General features: G+C 38.1%; 1 protein-coding gene across 2 annotated transcripts in view; it reads left to right on the plus strand.

The window, feature by feature from the left end:
• The first annotated feature begins 2598 nt into the window (after nucleotides 1-2598).
• The window catches only part of MICU1 (mitochondrial calcium uptake 1), a 244368-nt gene continuing 231033 nt past the window's right edge, over nucleotides 2599-15933 (plus strand). Inside the window, exon 1 of one of the 2 annotated variants that reach the window (XM_059169978.1) lies at nucleotides 2599-2751. The gene's annotated coding sequence lies outside the window, so the exon portion shown is untranslated. The remainder of the gene's footprint in view (nucleotides 2752-15933) is intronic. The other variant, XM_059169979.1, reaches the window with a different exon arrangement.

Here is a 15933-nt window from a genome sequence, read left to right on the forward strand (position 1 = left end):
ACTCTTAATCTCACAAAACAAACTGAGGGTTGCTGGGGGGAGGGGAGTTGGGAGAAGGGGGCGGTTATGGACATTGGGGAGGGTATGTGCTTTGGTGGGTGCTGTGAAGTGTGTAAACCTGGCGATTCACAGACCTGTACCCCCGGGGATAAAAATATATGTTTATAAAAAAATTTTTTTTTAATTATTTATTTATTTATTTGACATTGAGAGAGATCACAAGTAGGCAGAGAGGACATGCTTCTCTTTTATGTTTTTTGGAAAATGTAGTTATTATTATTCATAAAAATGTTATTTTATATCAGCATATAATGGGTTTACTATTTGTAATGATGAAATATTAATTCTAATTTCTAATATGTTAAATTTTAATTTCTAACATGTTAAGTATTGATATGTATAATACACATAAACAACAGTTGCTTGGGATCCTCAATAATTTATAGGAAAGTAAAGGGTTCCATAAAGACCAAAAAGTTTGAGAACCAGTGATTTATGTTTCTACATTCAGTTTTACATAGATAAATATCGCCTAAAAGTAAATTACACCAACCCTTATTAATGGATTTTTGTTCAACATTTATGTAATGATGACTTAACTTCCTTTTTTCCTTGTTCTGAGAAATGGTGGACTTAGCTACTATTTAAAATTCTATGGGACATCAGGATGTTCCATAGTAATCTGTAACACAACTTGAAATTTCCATTATGAGAGTTAACAGACATGCTGTCTGGGAAGGATACCACGATAAGTGCCTACTAATAAATGGGGAAGGATTTTTTTTCTTCCTTCCTTCACTTCTTTCTTTAAGATTTTATTTATTGGGGTGCCTGGGTGGCTCAGTGGGTTAAGCTTCTGCCTTCGGCTCAGGTCATGATCCCAGGGTCCTGGGATTGAGCCCTGCATCGGGCTCTCTGCTCATCGGCGAGCCTGCTTCCCTCTCTCTCTGCCTCTCTGCCTACTTGTGATCTTTGTCAAGTAAATAAATAAAATCTTAAAAAAAAAAAGATTTTATTTATTTATTTGAGAGAGAGAGAGTACTAGCAGAGGAGAGGGGCAGAGAGAGAGGGAGAAGCAGATTCCCCACTGAACAGGAAGCCCAAAGTAGGGCTTAATCCCAGAATCCCAGAACCATGACCTGAACCCAAGGCCCATGCTTAACCAACTGAGGGGCTGGTGTTCAGAAAGGATTTCTTTATCAGATTTTTCATTTAACAGTGAGCAGGCTCTAAATGGAGAGAGAAACAGAAAAGGTTATTTTGATGATTGAGAAGCAGATAAGCAAAGATCTCTAAAACCCCTATGACAGGTAGATCCAGAGGACAACAGATAAGAATACTGTTACCAGTTCAGACTTTGGTGTCCTTCAGATCAGAACTGTGTCCCAGGGACGCCTGGGTGGCTCAGTGGGTTAAGCTGCTGCCTTCGGCTCAGGTCATGATCTCAGGGTCCTGGGATCGAGTCCCGCATTGGGCTCTCTGCTCAGCAGGGAGCCTGCTTCCTCCTCTCTCTCTCTCTGCCTGCCTCTCTGTCTACTTGTGATCTCTCTCTGTCAAATAAAAAAAAAAAAAAAAAAAAAAAACAAAAAAAAAAACTGTGTCCCAGTTGCAGAATTTACTGCATTGCCTAGAGTCTTAGCCAGCTTCCCCACCTGCAATTGAATACAAACTATCCATCCCACAGAGTATTTGTAAATAACCACTGGGTTGTGAGTAAAATGCTAGCACAGTGGCATGAACACAGTGATTTTTTTCTTAGGTTAGTGGGGAGGGAGGGTTCTTTGAGAAGAAATGGAGAAAAGAATTAAATTTAATTTCACAATTCAACCCAGTGATAGTTGTCTGCCGCCTTTCGCTTCTATGGTTGTAGCCTTTTTCACAGCTCTGCTAAGGAAACTCCTGAAGAGGAATTTTTTATTTGAAAGCCCTCTGGTATCATAATCAAAATATTTTTATTCTATTTCTATAGCAAGAGAGACGATCCGTTTCCATCTCCACTTCTGACCACAACAACTTCGGAGAAAAACACGTTATTAGTAGCCTAGGGGCTAAACTCTCCCACAGGGTTACTTTGCAAAGAGAACAGCTGAAAAACCCACAGCGTAGAGGAAGTGGGGAGGTTTCTAAATGCAAAGAAACTTCAAGGTCAGGAAACAGAAATTTTACTAGAAACCTAAACCTAAATACAGTTCAAAAGGAACAATTCCCAACTCACTGCGGTTGTTTTCTTTTCACTGACTCCTTTATGTTTAGTCAACAGGTAAACGTGTACAATAAAGTCGCAGCAGGCACAAAAAATTCAATTTAACAAACTTTTTGTGTACACTCATGTGTGTTGGAAGGAGTGGAGCAGAGAGAAAGGCAGAGAGCTTCTACGAGCTCTCCCGCTTTCCCGCCTTAACGTTGAGGAGGCGGGGCCCGAGGCCGGGGCGGGGCCCGAGGCCGGGGCGGGGCCCGAGGCCGGGGCGGGGCCCGAGGCCGGGGCGGGGCCCGAGGCCGGGGCGGGGCCCGAGGCCGGGGCGGGGCCCGAGGCCGGGGCGGGGCCCGAGGCCGGGGCGGGGCCCGCGGGGCGGGTTCTCCGCGCCCCTCCCACACGTATTTCGCCACTATCCCGAAAGGCTCAGCGGCCTGGAGAGTCACGTGAGGGTGGGCGGTGGAGGTGGAGGTTTTTCTCCGCTGGTTTTTCATCTCTATGATTGTCAGAGGCGGGCTTCTTTGACCCGAGAGCGTTGGCAACCCTGCTGCGGACAGGTGAGTCCTGGACTCTGAAGGGTGTGAAGGTGCAGCCTTTTAGGGAAGGCGAAAGGGAAGTCAGGGCGAAGCTGCTTAAGGGAGCTGACCTCCCGCGCCGACCGTTTGCCGGCTCTGGGCTCCGGCGACTTTTCGGGTCTGGCGGCATGGCTCACACCTCAGCTCAGGGGCCTGAGAAGAGTCCTTAGTCGTGTCTGCTTCCTGTCCTCCGCTTTCCTTCACCTCACCTCGTCCCTTTTCGCTGTCCCGGGAGATGTCAGTGCCAAGCTCCCAACCGCAGGGTTCACTTGGGCGCCGTCGTCTCTCGCTTCTCGGGCAACCAGAAGACGCACGGGTGGACTGGACTGGACTGGTTCCGCTGGGATTTGTGGATGTGGATGGAAGGGGGTGATCTTAGATCTCTGATGGGTAGAAATGTTAATCATTAAATCGGAAAAAAAAAAAAAAAAGTAGAAAATCAGCGGGGACCCGAAGGAGCAAAACAAAGTGCAGCCTTCTTGGACTGTTCAATTTTTATCTTTTCCAGTGTCTTCTCGTTCTCAGTCTCGCTCAAGTTTCCTTCACCATCCCATCCTGGCCCACCGTAGGATGTTTGAGAATGAGCCGAGTGTTGCTCTGTGTGAATGTTGAGAGAAGAGTTTAAAACGGGCTGTTCTTAAGTTGCTGTCTCTGCAGTCTTAGGGTTTCTTTCTTTTTCTTCCCATTCAGATGCCTGAAGAGTAGATATTTATAAACATAAGCAGAATACCCGTTTTGTGGCTAAGGGACTAAAGTATTCCCTCTGTTGTATCTGGAAAGACCTATTTTCTTTGTTAATTTTATAAACGTGTTTATTTCAGTTTCTAAGGTGGTTTGGATATACCTTTGTTCATGTTAAAGCGTTCCTTGAGTCATGCAAGTGACCTAGCAGTAGAAGAAAAGAGTTTGCAGACAAAGTAAATCAATGTGAGAGGGTTAAGGTTTAGAGTTAAGTTAAACCATATGACCAATTAATAAAACATCTGCATCTTGAGACCTAGGTATTGCCCAGGATGACGAACATGCTGTCTTTGTGGTGTTGGACAAAGTAATGAGCTGGTTGAGTATCACCTTATCTTAAAAACTTTTTAGAATTTGCCACTTGTTTGTAAGAAGATGCCTGTGGCCTCCAGCTGTTCTCTGTGCTCACCCTTGTTAGGTGATTATCTATTCAACTTAAGAACTTTACTCTTACTCTTAAAGAACCAACTGAGTGTTGGGGAAGTGGGTAGGGAGTGGGCTAGATGAGCTACTTGTAATGATGAGGACTGGGTATTGTATGTAAGTGATAAATCTGAATTCTACTCCTGAAACCAATACTGTAACATGTTAACTAATTAGAATTTAATTTAAAATTTGAAGAAAAAAAAGAACAGCACCCTGGCCGTCTAATTATGTCAAGAAAGTGTCATTGGTGTCTTTTAAGTGTCCTTACTGAAGATTATAAAACGGAGTAATACTAACAAAAAGAGGAGATTCAGGAGTGGGTTCTGAGCTTGGGAAGAAAGGGAAAGAGTGATAGAAGCTAACAAAAGCAAGAGAACAAAAACATGTATTGCTATTTTCCTTTATAATTTATAGACTATTTACTATATTTAGTAGACCTTTTACATTCCCAGAGACTGACTTTCCTATATTTCAGAAGAAGCAATGGTATGTAACTTCTTCCATAGTGCAATATTATGTAAAATAATTATAACTAAAATATTTCACTGACCTTTCAGGTTTTATATTATTTAGAATTATAGGACTAAACTAATTGATAAAGTTATTAAGCCTAATTTGGTCTCCTTCCTTCCTTCTGAAGGCTCCCTAATCAGCGTGGAGCCCAGCTCAGGGCTTGAACTCATGACCCTGAGATCAAGACCTAAGCTGAGCTTAAGAGCTGACTGAGCCACCCAGACCCCTTCTCCTAATTTGGTCACTTTTAATCTTTAGTTTTAGTGAGTAATTTTTATAGTGCCTGTAACACTTGCTGGATGTTAACCAATTTCTTCCCATATAGAATTGTTTAATATATTCCTTTTAAAAATAGAACCTATTTTTTTTTTTTTTTTTTTTTTTGGAGATTTTATTTATTTGACAGATAGAGATCACAAGTAGGCAGAGGGGCAGGCAGAGAGAGGAAGAGAAGCAGGCTCCCCGCTGAGCAGAGAGCCTGATGTGGGCCGGATCCTAGGACCTTGGGACCACAACCCGAGCTGAAGGCAGAGGCTTTAACCCACTGAGCCACCCAGGTGCCCCAAGAACCATTTTTTTAAGAGAACCAATTTTTTTTTTTAAAGTTTGACTTGCAACTACCCCCTGCCCCAACACACTCAAAACAAAAATAGCTTGGTTTTGTGCCAACTGAAAAATCTATTCTTTTAAAATAGATATCCTCTACACTTTGAAAATTATGATAAAATTGTTAATGCTTTTAAGACATTAAATACTGATAGCTGAGCATATTTAAGAAGAAAACACAGGGGCAGTATTTTAAAATATATTTCCTATTATAAGAGTGTTTGTGCCTGTTTTTGAAAAATGGAAACATTATGGAAAATATAACATTGAAAGTCAAAATCCTAGTTTATCTTTTCCCCTACCAGCAGGTAACCACTAGTCCCCTTTGGATATTTGGGAATGAGTGTGGAAAAGTAGAGTCTCAAGTGAAACTCCTTGGGAGAGATGATACTAATAGCACCAGACTTCTATCCTACAACCTTAGAAACTCCAAAAGAGAGAGAGCGTCGTCCCTTTCTCTTTGATTCCAAGAGATTACTACAGGAATTTCATTAACCTGACTCTGTCATTGCCCATCCTAGAAGCAGTCTGTTATGTGATGGAATGCTTTGTGTGGTTAGGATTGGCTCTTGTTCTCACCGTGGTGTGATAGGGGCATACAGTTTATTTTATTTTATTTTTTCGTACAGTTTTAAACTACATGAATTAAGAGTAAGCAACATCGGGGTGCTTGGCAGGCTCAGTTGGTAAAGCATCCCCCTCTCGTTGTGGTTGTGAGTTTGAGCCCATGTTGGGTATAGAGTTTACTTTAAAAAAAAAAAAGAGTAGGCAACTAAAGTATGGTTCCTCTTTACGAAAACTGAGGTGTCATTTCCTGGAGAGGAGAGAAAAGTTGCTGGACAGACAAAACCAACATATGTTCACTGATATAATTTTACGTGTATTTTTTTAATTTAGAGAACTTGCTTTTCTTTCCCAATATAAATTAATTGCATTTTACAGTTTGAGTGTTTTTTTTTAATGTCTATTTTTAAAAATGTCTATTAACTAATGGAACTTGGAAATTTAAACTCTTCAAGTAGCGTGTATTTGTTATATGTTTAGTACCTGTGCTCTGGAGTATTTGGCTTTTTTAACTTTAAATATATTGTGTATTTAGCCCATTTGTTAAAATCATTTATCGATAAGTATTTTTATTACTGTGGGTAAACTTGATTAACAAATTGCAGTTTATAAAAATAGTAAATAAAAATGTTCTGAGTAATTTAAGTATATGTAGTTACTATGGTTGAATGCTTGATTCTTTTAAAGTCTGTTTGTATAGAAAACCACTTCATTTTGAGTGTTTTATGAAAAATAAATCACGGTACTTGTCACAACTTGATGTCACTGGGTATTAACTTCAAAACTATAGTCGACATTAATGCCTGCTTTTGTATCTTTATGGATTATTCTGTTGGTTCATTACATTTTAAGAGAAAATATAATTGAAGTAACATTGTTTACTCCACTGCCTTGATTTTGTTTAAAAGAAATGTTAGTAGTTCAATTCATTGGACATTTGAACTTAATTGCTAACACAAACTTTAGTTTAGACAGACTTATATTCTCAAACCAAATTCCATCACTACTTGAGCAAGTTATTTAATCTCTCAGAATTTGAGTTTATTCCATCTACAAAGTAGAAATAATAATACTTATCTCATAGGGGTCTTGTGAGGAGTAACTTAATGTATGCCAAGTGCCTAGGATATAGTAGGTTCTTACTGAATGTAATTGTTAATAGTAACTACAACAAGAAATAGTGTCTAAAAAGATTTTATCTCCCCAGTTTCAGAATATTTAGCCCCAGGAATTTAAATGTATTGATAGGTGTTAAGGAATTAATCAGATTGTTCTTTCTTGAGATTTGTTTTTATTTTAGCAGGGTTGTGTTTTTGTTTTTGTTTTTTAAGTAGGCTTCACACCCCCAGCATGGAGCCCAGTGTGAGATTTGTACTCAAAATCCTGAGCTCAAGACCTGAGGTTGAGATCAAGAGTTGGTCACTTGGGCCCCTTGGTGGCTCAGTGGGTTAAGCCTCTGCCTTCTGCTCAGGTCACGATCTCCCAGGGTCCTGGGATCGAGTTCCACATTGGGCTCTCTGCTTGGCAGGGAGCCTGCTTCCTCCTCTCTCTCTCTCTGCCTGCCTCTCTGCCTGCTTGTGATCTATCTCTCTCTCTCTCCCTCTCTGTCAAATAAATAAATAAATAAATCTTTTAAAAAAAAAAAAAAGAAAAAGAGTTGGTTACTTAACTGACTAAGCCACAATTTTTTTTAATACCATGTTGCACATTTAGCAAAAACTTTGTTTAAATTACTTAATTATTGGTGGACTGCCCAAGTATTTGAAGATTGCCTGGCCCAAGTGTGATGACTATTAGCCTGGAGGAATGTATTGAGAGATTTTTGCACAAATGCTCATAAAAGCTTAATATTAAGTAGAAGGTCTCACATTCCTTGACTATACAAGGGGAGTTAGGTGTTGAGTACCTTGGGTGTTCAGATCAGAATTTATGATGACTTGTGGTAGTAGGCAGAAATAATAAAAATGGATTTGTTTTTATTTTTAAAGATAAGTTCAGGGAGATACTTCTGTGAAGTAATGCTTTAAGAACATGTTATATTGGGCACCTGCAGGTAGAAGAGATAGATAGCAGTTTGGAATGTTACTTGAAAAAACAAAAAAAGCAACTGTGAAATTGAGTAACTTTGAGAAGTGATAGACATTAAATATAGTTAATGTTCTGGCATTGGGAAGTTGGTAATTGCCATATTAGAAGGAGAGGTGTTTTAGCCCTATTTTAGTTCTATTTAGCTCTATTTTACCCTCTTTAGCCCCGAGAAAATAAATAGGTAGAAATGGATTAATCTTCCCCCCTCCCCCGCAACTAAGAATTAGTTTTTTGCAAATTGTAAACATTTCCTAGGCTGCTAATAATTTCAAGGTAGGTTTTTCTCACTATGAGAAAATTGAAACTTTAGTGTAGTCTTAGAGAAGTATATTCCCATAATTAATGTCAGGTATACAAATAATGTTTACATTTCTCTTCAAGGTGGTTTAATGTTGGTCATTTAAAACTAAGGGCTAGGGTGCCTGCATGGCTCAGTTGTTAAGCGTCTGCCTTCGGCTCAAGTCATGATCCCAAGGTCCTGGGAATGAGCCCCACATCGGGGTCCGTGCTTGGTGGGAAGTCTGCTTCTTCCTCTCCCACTCCCCCTGCCTGTGTTCCCTCTCTCGCTGTGTCTCTCTGTCAAATAAATAAAATTAAAAACAACAGCAACAACAAAACTTAAAGGGCCTATCCTAATACCTTGCTTGGTCAGAGTTGAACAGTTACTTGGTATCTCTTATAAGTACTGCTTATAATTTTGCTTTTGCTTTTTGAAATTTGTTCATTGAGTAATGGAATTAAATCTATCTGCTATATTTTTCCCTTAAAAAAAAAAAAAAAAAAACATTAGTACTTTACTGTCCTGTTAGGATTCTATAACATGACACATAAAGAGCATTAGAATTTGCTTTAATCCAGATCTTCCTTGACCTATAATGGGTATATGTTTGATAAGGCCATTGTAAATTAAAAAAAACACAAGTGAAAAATGCATTTAATACGCCTAACCTACTGAATATCGTAGCTTACCCTAGCCTACTTTAAACACGCTTGGAACACTTACTTTAGCAGACATTGGGCAAAACCATCTAACACAAAGCCTGTTTTATAATGAAGTGTTGAATATCTCATGTAACTTACTGAATCCTGAAAGTGAGAGAGTGGTTGTTAAGGGTACAGAATGGTTGTAAGTGCTGGATGTTTATCGTCATGATTGCCTGGCTGACTGGGAGCTGCGGTTGCTGCCACTGCCTAGCATCAGGAGAAAGTATTGTACTGTGTATCATTAGCCTGGGAAGAGGTGACAATTCAAAATTAGAAGTATGATTTCTGCTGAATGTGTATTACTTTCACACCATTGTAATGTCACACCTTCATAATTTGTGGACCATCTGTGTATCTTTCTAGTTTAGTTCTTATGACTATCATGGCTTCCCTCATGTTCTAGTCATAGTGAACTACTTTTTGCTTCTCCCAACAAGCCATGCCTTTTTGTGCTTTGTTGTTTTTTTGCCTTTGCATAGGCTGTTTGTTGTATGTGGAATGCCTAAACAGCATCCTACCATCTTTCGGCTGGTGAGCTGCTGTTCATCTTTAAACTAGATTGAGTTGTTCTTCAGTTTGTAAAACTTTCCTTTGCCTTCAAGTGGTTATTTTTTTTGGTGGTTCCCATAATAATTTTTTACCTTTTAAAAATACTCTTATTTTCTGGAACAGTTGCATTTATTTTCTGTGAGGTGGAGTGATTCTTGATGCCACAAACAAACAAGTCTTATTCATCAAAATATCCTGAACATGGAACGGAGTGCCTGTAGTCTATATAAGTTCAGAACATGTTTAGTGAATATATGAGTAAGATATTTCATCTGCTTTAAAATCAGAATAGATATAATCCAATAGATTAAGCCTGTACATTGTAACCTGTATCAGCCTGTAGCGTTTAGAAAACTTATTTGGACACATCTAGTAAATTCCATCCACACATTCTACCACACATCAGTAAATGTGTTTTTGTTTTTTTTTTTAAGATTTTATTTATTTGTCAGAGAGAGAGAGGGAGCAAGAGCGAGCACAGGCAGACAGAATGGCAGGCAGAGACAGAGGGAGAAGCAGGCTCCCTGCTGAGCAAGGAGCCCCATGTGGGACTCGAACCCAGGACGCTGGGATCATGACCTGAGCCGAAGGCAGCTGCTTAACCAACTGAGCCACCCAGGCGTCCCAGTAAATGTGTTTTTCTAATGTATACCAGTGCACTGGAGAGAGAGACAGGACAAACATTCCATTCATTAAGGAGCTCAGTCTAGTGGTGGAGACAGATGAGTTGATAATTACAATTTAGATTTATGCTAATTAAGACTCAGTTTGAAAAATCACTTTATCGGTTTCAGTAGACACATTTCAGATGGTCAGTAGCCACATGTGGCTAGTGCTTACTGTGTTGAACAGTAGATATAAAACATTTCTATCATTGCAACGTATTCTGTTCGACAGAGCTGTTGTAGAACATACACTTGAACCTATATTCTCTAGTTTCAGATGATAGTTAATATTCATTTCAATCATATTCTTTATTCAAATTAAACTTGCTTTTAGATTTGAAAGTTCTATTTTTAAAAAATTAACAAGTGAATTTTATTATAGTACACTTCAAATAAATCAGCATTTCTCATTTTTTCAGGTCTTGGATCTGTGGTAGTATTTAAATTATGTAATTTCAGAATTTGATTTTAACTTCAGCATTGATAACGTCTGACTTTCTATCCTACTAATTCCCGAGGTGGCAGTGAATCATAATGGCTTTGGGACCAGAAAAGCTTTCGTCTGTCATCTGTTTGCTTTGACTATAGGCAGATTTCTTAAAAGCATTGAGCAATGGTATCCTTGGTGAAATAGGAGTAATAATATTTACTACAAGGGTTAAAGAAGATTAAGTAAGGTAACAGATATTAGGCATTTAACATAGTACCCCTCACAGAGTAGTGTTCATTAAATGCTAGCATTAGAGTTTTGAACAACCAGATGTTTAAAAGAAAACTACTTTTTGAGGCAGTTGGAGAAATTGGAATAGAGACTGGGTATTAGAACATACCAAAGAATTAAAGTGAAATTTGTTAAGTATAAAAGTGACATGATTGTGTAGAAGGAGAAGTCCATATTTTTGGAGACATACTAAAATATATAGCAGTGAAATGATAGAATGTCTGAAAGTTGCTTAAAAATAATTCACAAAGACATAAGAATGAAAGGGACAGAAAAACTAATAGCCATTTCTGGTGAAGAAGGAATAACAGGTACCATATTTACCCTCCTGCCTGAAACAGCTTAAAAGGCAGACAAAAGACACAAAACAGTGGTTTCCTAGATTTTGGACATTGTACAGCAAAGGAAAATGATCCCTGAGAGATGGGAAACAAACAAGGTAAGCTCCGTGACTGCTCTGTTTCGCTGCCTGGAAAGTTTCCCAGCTGTAGAGCAGGGAGGGAAAGTCCATGCAGAGGGCACAGTGGTCTTCTTGAATTGAGTCAGTCTGGGGGAGGTCAAGGCAGGTGGAGTTTGTGGGGCAGAATACTAGAGATGAGAAAGTTAAAAGGAATCTTCCACTCAAGTATTCAGTGGAGAACTGAGCGGTGAATACATGTGAGGAAACTATTGAAGTTAGGTAAAGAACCACCTGAAAAGAACATAGAACAGTTCTCAGAGTCTTTGCAAAGGCAGAAGTAGTGTTTTTTCCCACCAGCCTGAGTGGAAAATGTCTTAACAGGTCGTCATGTAGACTACTCAGGAGAGTTTTGTCTTAGTAGTGGGATAAAATTGGGTGTTCCAGTCCAACCTAGAAAGCTTAAGAGCAAGACCTGAAAGGGTCAAACTGTTCCCAAGAAACTTAATTATGTCCCAGAATTAAGCTCAAGAATACATATAGGAATACAAAAATAACCAACACCCAACAAGGTAGAATTCACAGTGTCTGGCATGCAATCAGAAATACTAGACATGCAAAGGAGGAGGAAAATATGACTGACCTATGATAAAAAAAAAGTCAAAACCAAACAAGTGACAGGTGATAGAATTAGTAGAGAGGGATATTAAAACAGTTTTTATAATTGTATTTCATATACTTAAGAAATGAGAAGAAAGATTGAAAAAAACTTTTTTTTCTTTTTTTTTCTCTGAGAAAGTGTACAAGCAGGGGTAGGGGGAGGGACAGAGGGAGAGAGAGAGAGAATCTCAAGCAGGCTTGTCGCTCACCGCAGGGCCTTACTTGGGGCTTGATCTTAGGACCCATATTAGATTATAACCTGAGCTAAAATTAAGAGTCAGACACTTAACTAACTGAGCCACCCCGGTGCCCCCGGAAACATTGAATATGTTAAATACAAACATGGAAGATGAGGAAAAGACCAAAACGAAGTGGGCGTTCAGGGGTGTGCAGGGATAGGCAGAAAGTGGAAAACTCCTTTTACCTTCCACTCAGTTTTGCTGTGAACCTAGAAATGCTCTAAACATTTTATTGGGGTGCCTGGGTGGCTCATTTGATTAAGCATCTGGCTTTGGCTTGGGTCATGATCCCAGAATCCTGGGATTGAGCCCTGCATCTCTCCCCATGCTCCTGCTCTCTCTCTCTCAAATAAATAAAATCTTTTTAAAAAATAAAATTTATTAATTAAAAAGAAAAAGACCAAAATGAAACTTTCAGAGATGGAAACTAAATTTTCTGAGATGAAAGATATGCTAGATGGTATTAGTGGCAAATTAGACATTGGGGGAGAAAATTTATGTCAAAGTTCATAAATATACAAAATAACCTATGAAGAATTCTTGCTAAAAGTACTTAACTTGACATTAATCATGCTTTTATTTTTTTTTTTAAAGATTTATTCTTGAGAGAGCAAGGGAGCAAGTGGGTAGAGGAGCAGAGGGAGAGAGAATGTCCAGCAGACTCTGTGCTGAGTACAGAGCTCTACACCAGGCTCAGTCTCATGACCCTGAGATCACGACCTGAGCTGAAACCAGGAGTCAGACTCTTAACTGACTGAACCACCCAGGTGCCCCTGTAATCATGCTTTTAGATGTAATTTGAGAATATAGGAAATAAAGGGACTGGAGAAACGTTTAAACCATACTAGGAGGAAGCAACTAGATAAATCCAGAATTTGAGAAATGATGTACTATAGTTTGCCCCTGTTCTCTGAAAATTAGGGTTGTGTTGTGATTGCATGATGTGGTGGATATACTTAAAGTAATTAAATTGATACTAAAAAGTTGATAAAATGGTTAGTTTTATGTGTATTTTATAACAGTTTAAAAAAATGTACCATTTTAATCATTTTTAGATGTACTGTTGGGAGGCATTAAGTATATATGCATTGTTGTGCAGCAGTGACCACCAGTCATTTCCAGATCTTTTTCTTCTTCCCAAACAGAATACTATACCCAGGAGATGGGAACTCTCCTTTTATTCTTCTCCCTGATCGCTGGCATCTTCAGTCTACTTTCCATTTCTATGAATTTTACTACTATAGATTCCTCATATAAATTGAATCTTACATTTTTTTTTGGGGGGGAGGACTGGCTTATTTCACTTAACATAATGTCTTTAAAGATTGATCCCTTTTGTAGGATGTATCAGAATTTCCTTCCTTTTTTAAAAAATTGTTTTTATTGTGGTAGAACACACATAATATGAAATTAACCATCTTAACCATTTTTAAGTGTACAATTCGGTGGTATTAAGTACATTCAGATTCTTGTGATACCGTCACCAACATCCATCCCCAGAACTTGCAAACATATATTAAATACATCTATTAATTAGTAACTGTCTATTACCACTTTGCCCCAGCCTCTGGTAACCATGATTTTGACACTCTAGGTACCTTATATAAGTGGAATCATACAGTGTTTATTTTGTTGAAACTGCCTTTGTAAATTTAGCATAGTGTTCTTAAGATTCAGCCATGTTGTATAGTTTGTCAGAATTTCCCACCTTTTAATGGCTGAATAATATCCCATTGTATGTATCAACTATTTTTTGTTTATCCATTCATCTGTTGAAGGGCGCTTTCTGGTTATTGTGAATAATGCTTCTATGAGTATGGGTGTACAAATAGCTGTTCAAAGTCTCTGGCTTTCAGTTCCTTTGGATATATTCTTCAAAGTAGAATTGCTGGATCATATGGTAATTCTGTGTTTAAGTTTTTGAGGACCTGCCATACTGTTTTCCATAGCAGCCGCACCATTTTACATTCCCATCAATGGTGTACGAAGATTTCAGTTTCTCTAATACTTGCTTTATTCTGTTCATTTCCTTGATTAGAATAGCAGGGTTTATGGTTAGAGTCTTACTGTGCATTTTAATTGTTTGCATTAAAAGGAAGATATTTAGGTGTAATGTATTTATATGATGTCTTACTGAAGTTTATGTACATAATACAGTTTTTATTTGAATTATCACCATCAGCCCCACCTGTTAATTAACTTCCAAACAAATATTTGTTCATAATTTACTGTGTTAGACACTGTGCTCAACTTTATACAAGTGTTTTTCTCATTTAATCCTCCTTACAGTCATTTGCAGTGAGTGTTATTATCCCTGTTTTATGGAAGTGTAACAAACACAAATCTGACTGACAAATTAATGGCCAGTAAGAGGTCAAGTTAGTAAGTTCTAGTATCTAGAATTAATGAATTAGCTAGATTACCTTGACACAACTTTCCAGTCCTCAGCTTATAAAAACAAAGAGAATAAAACAAAATACACAGCAACAATACAAACTTACCTATATGTTCAGTAAAGCTTTAATTTACAATCTGATTTTGCTTTAATTAAATCCTAAAGTTGAGGGGCGCCTGGGTGGCTCAGTGGGTCAAGCCTCTGCCTTCAGCTCAGGTCATAATCCCAGGGTCATGGGATCGAGCCCCACATCGGGCTCTCTGCTCAGCGGGGAGCTTGCTTCCCCCTCTCTCTTTGCCTGCCTCTCTGACTACTTGTGATCTCTCTCTGTCAAATAAATGAATAAAATCTTAAAAAAAAAATCCTAAAGTTGAAAATAACATCTCAAGTAAGCAAGGGAAAATCTTTGAAAAAAAAGAAGTACCTGGGGAAATAGAAATTTGAGTAAAGGTAAAAAAGGCAGGACAATATGCAGTGAAATATCTGATATTGCTGTCAGCCTGGCAGGTTCATTTCTAGAGAGAACATAAATACAGACATTGTTATAAAGGAATATCTATAAAGATGTCTGTTGCTGTGAAGACAAAAAAATCCCACTGAAATTGTTATTTATGTAGAAACAGACTTCCTTTGGCAGAAATATATATTATTTTTACACATTGGTCCATAGCACTGATGAATTCTTTGCTGTTGAATGGGACTCTGAGTAACATATCGTGGACCCACAGTGGAGTTCTGACATGGAATTATTGTTCATTTTAATCTTGGTTTCCCATTTTCCATATCTGAAAATCAAATATAGTACAGATGAGAGAATATTCATTGGAGCACTTATAGAGTTCTCTGCAAATGCAAGGTAACATGGTTATTAAATATTGATTCCTTTGTTCTTCACATATCATTTCTATATCATAGTAGGATTTAGAGCTTTTAATTTAATGGGGAAGCCTGTAAAGTATCTGAACTCCGTGTTCTGTGGTGTTTATAATGCAATATTGTTGATCAAAGTTTTATATTTTCCTTATTTAAAAAAATTTGCTCTTCAGTCAGTCTCTGACTTTTGTAGAGTTAGGCTTAGTCAACTGGTACTTTTATGATACATTCCCATGTTAAAGCTTTATGGACAAAGCAAAGAGATTCAGCAATGAATGAATTAGCTAATTAGCAGATTACAAATAGGGACATGGTTTCAATAAACCATTTAGGCTTATGCTTTTGTGTGATTAGATTATCTTGACCTAATAACAGGTTTTTGAATGGTTGCATGTCACTGAAAAATAATTTTATATTATCTATATTACATATAGATATTTGAAACATATATATATACTTTAAAGAATAATTATAAGAGTGAACCATGTAGGTAATCATCACTCAAGCCAAAAAACATCCCCATCATCCAGAAGTCACCTATCTGCTTTTTCCTAATCAGAACCCTCTTCAGTAGACAGTTCACTACCCATGATTAAGTGATAATCCTGATATATGTGTATCACTAATCGCCTTATTAGTTTTGCCTTTTTGGGGGCCATGTATAGTTGAAATCTAACTAGATATATTCTTCATGATTTGCTTACTAACATTACATTTGTGAGACTTACCAATTGTTACTTGTA

The sequence above is a fragment of the Mustela lutreola genome, chromosome 4, assembly GCF_030435805.1.
Source record: "Mustela lutreola isolate mMusLut2 chromosome 4, mMusLut2.pri, whole genome shotgun sequence".
Classification (NCBI taxonomy): domain Eukaryota; kingdom Metazoa; phylum Chordata; class Mammalia; order Carnivora; family Mustelidae; genus Mustela; species Mustela lutreola.